Genomic DNA, 3972 nt, shown 5'->3' on the forward strand with positions numbered 1-3972 from the left:
AACTGAGCCACCCCACCTGTGATACTTTGCTATGACAGCTCTAGAAAATGAAATAATGTTGCAGAAGACTGAGAAAGAAGAACCATTGAAAGATAAATGAAAGTTGAGCCTAAATGAGAAAATGATTACAGATTTGAGAACGAAAAATGAGATTCAGGATTCCAGAAATGGATATATAGTACATATAGTATACATATACATATAGTACAACAAGTACCTATAGTAAGGATGTGTACAAAGCATCAAGACAGATGATACAAGTAAACCACTTAATCATTTATTACTTTGTTATATCGCTTCAGTTGTGTCCAACTCTTGCTGAGTCTATGAACTGTAGCTCCCCAGGCTCCTCTGTCCATGGAATTCTCCAAACAAGAATACTGGAGTGGGCTTCCAGGGCCTCCTCAAGGCCATGCCTTTATTACTTAGTGCAATAAATATCTTTTTTATATAATGAAAGCACCTGTCTGTGACTTTACTCCTGGCTAATTTGAAATATATGTATATATTTCCCCAGTTTTGAAAAGCTTTATTCACTTTTTTGTATCTAATTTCATCATATAGGTTGATTCCTCCAGTTCCATTCTTCTTTCTCAAGATAGCTTTGGTTATTCAAGGTTTTTTGTATTTCCATACAACACCTTATCTTCGACAAAGGAGGCAAGAATATACAATGGATTAAAGACAATCTCTTTAACAAGTGGCGCTGGGAAAACTGGTCAACCACTTGTAAAAGAATGAAACTAGAACACTTTCTAACACCATACACAAAAATAAACTCAAAATGGATTAAATATCTAAACGTAAGACCAGAAACTATAAAACTCCTAGAGGAGAACATAGGCAAAACACTCTCCGACATACATCACAGCAGGATCCTCTATGACCCACTCCCAGAATATTGGAAATAAAAGCACAAATAAACAAATGGGACCTAATTAAACTTAAAAGCTTCTGCACAACAAAGTAAACTATTAGCAAGGTGAAAAGGCAGCCTTCAGAATGGGAGAAAATAATAGCAAATGAAGCAACTGACAGACAACTAATCTCAAAAATATACAAGCAACTCCTACAGCTCAACTCCAGAAAAATAAATGACCCAATCAAAAAATGGGCCAAAGAACTAAATAGACATTTCTCCAAAGAAGACATACAGATGGCTAACAAACACATGAAAAGATGCTCAACATCACTCATTATCAGAGAAATGCAAATCAAAACCACTATGAGGTACCATTTCACGCCAGTCAGAATGGCTGCGATCCAAAAGTCTACAAGTAATAAATGCTGGAGAGGGTGTGCAGAAAAGGGAACCCTCTTACACTGTTGGTGGGAATGCAAACTAGTACAGCCACTATGGAGAACAGCGTGGAGATTCCTTAAAAAACTGGAAACAGAACTGCCTTATGATCCAGCAATCCCACTGCTGGGCATACACACTGAGAAAACCAGAAGGGAAAGAGACATGTGTACCCCAATGTTCATCGCAGCACTGTTTATAATAGCCAGGACATGGAAGCAACCTAGATGCCCATCAGCAGATGAATGGGTAAGAAAGCAGTGGTACATATACACAATGGAGTATTACTCAGCCATTAAAAAGAATACATTTGAATCAGTTCTAATGAGGTGGATGAAACTGGAGCCTATTATACACAGTGAAGTAAGCCAGAAAGAAAAACACCAATACAGTATACTAAGGCATATATATGGAATTTAGAAAGATGGTAACAATAACCCTGTGTATGAGACAGCAAAAGAGACACTGATGTATAAATCAGTCTTATGGACTCTGTGGGAGAGGGAGAGGGTGGGGGGATTTGGGAGAATGGCATTGAAACATGTATAATATCATGTATGAAACGAGTCGCCAGTCCAGGTTCGATGCACGATACTGGATGCTTGGGGCTGGTGCACTGGGATGACCCAGAGGGAGGGTATGGGGAGGGAGGAAGGAGGAGGGTTCAGAATGGGGAACACAGGTATACCTGTGGCGGATTCATTTCAATATTTGGCAAAACTAATATAATATTGTAAAGTTTAAAAATAAAATAAAATTTAAAAAAATAATAATAATTTCATCATAAATTCATAATTTTAAAAATAGTCCTAAATTTTTCAACTTAGTGCTTTCATTTACTCTGAAAATAAGCTAGGGGTTTATGAACTATCCTTAAAAAGTCCCCCACTTAAAATAGCTTTCAAGCCTTTCCTAAACCAAGGGTAAAATAAAGTATAAATCAAAGTGTTCATGGCTGAGTTATAATAGGAACCCCAACAGCAAATCTCATAAATATAGGGAGGGTTTATGAAACCCATAAAGGCATCAATTAATATATCAATTGTATATGGTAACCATGAAATCATAAATGCTACTACTGTGACCCCCAGGGTTTTAGCTGCCTTTCTCTCTCTCTTGGCCACTCTGGATTTGTAACTCTCTGATTCTGCTTTGCTTTCAGTATTTTCAATCTTTAGAGCTTGTTGTTTACTATTTAAAAAATCTTGCCATAAAGACTTATCATAACAATGGTAGGTATAAAAAATAACAAAACACTTATCAAAACCCATATACAGTTGAGAGCACTTACTAATTCCTCCATCCCATCGTCACTGACACCTGTGTAGGACACAGCTCCACTGTACCCAATGGGCAGGATCCAGGAGATGCTGACACATTCCCCTGGCACAGACACCGTGAACTTGGTGGATAGACCAGGGGGTCAGTAACAGCAACGTACCTGTCAATGGAGATGAAGGACAGGTGGAAGAGAGAAGAGTAACAAAATGCCACATCACAGGAACTGTGAAGGGCACAAAATCGGGCTCCAAAGTACCAGCAGCTCTCCAAGGACCTGACCATGCTGAAGGGCATCACGGTCACTCCGCACAGGCCAGAGAGGTGATCAAGAAATTGGCTAGAGAATGCAGCTGCTTGAAGTGAAGAACTGAAGTCTGAAGTCATCACCAAGAAGTTTCCAAAGACCCGAAGCCAAACACTGTGTACAGAATCACCCAAGATGCAGGCAAGTAAGGAGATTTAATACAAGATCTGTTCATATTCTCATGGCAGAGCTGCAAGGTTTCAGGTTGGGAAAGATTGCTGACCGTGGTTCTGCAGTTGGATGCTTGCTTTGTTTCTGCTTTTCAGAAAAATGGTCTTCAATTCTGAAAATTTAAAAAAATAAAATAAAACTGCATACTTGAGTACTACTTTTAAAAACTGTCTCATACTTTGTCCTTTTCCCGTTTTGTTATGAAGAGAAACTAAAAGAATTTTTAAAACTCAGAAATACATTCTTTCTATGTTTACATAATATTTCTATACTTATATCTCCTAGATAGTTGACTCTAAGCAAATCTAGTATGATTTTTCATCAGTCCAGAAAACACTGCCTCATAATTGAAGAAATTTAATTTAATTACTTGGTCCTTTATACCTGCCGATTTCTTCCTTACAAGGATATGTGTGCATGCTTAGTTGTTCAGTCACTCAATTGTGTCAACTCTTAATGACCCCATGTCCTGTAGCCCACCAGGCTCCTCCAACCATGGCATTTTTCAGGCAAAAATACTGGAGTGAGCTGCAATTTCCTACTGCAGGGTATCTTCCCGACCCAGGGAATGAAATCATGTCTCCTTCATCTCCAGCATTGGCAGGCAGATTCTTCACCACTGAGCCACCTGGGAAGCCCCCTTATAAAGGATAATCACATGCAACAATTGCATGTTTAAAAAGTCACATCTTGATAAACTTCCACCTTCATATCTGAGAAGTTAACACTCAGGATGCTTTAAGAAGCCAGCCAATAGACTTGGCCCATGATAAATTCCTCACAAGAAACCCCTGTAGTGTAAGGTATGACTCATGAAAGGAAACTTACTTTAGATCATTACATTTAAAAAGTTCTACAGAACACATTTCTCTGAGCCCTGTTACCTTATCAAAATCCTTACAATTTTCACAACAGA

At 38.5% G+C, this 3972-nt stretch overlaps 1 pseudogene; it reads right to left on the reverse strand.

Annotated features, from left to right (window-relative positions):
* Positions 1-2136: 2136 nt before the first annotated feature.
* LOC102411623 lies at positions 2137-3475 on the reverse strand (annotated as a pseudogene).
* Between the last annotated feature and the right edge of the window lie 497 nt (positions 3476-3972).

Source organism: Bubalus bubalis, chromosome 10 (assembly GCF_019923935.1).
Source record: "Bubalus bubalis isolate 160015118507 breed Murrah chromosome 10, NDDB_SH_1, whole genome shotgun sequence".
NCBI classification, from domain to species: Eukaryota; Metazoa; Chordata; class Mammalia; order Artiodactyla; family Bovidae; genus Bubalus; species Bubalus bubalis.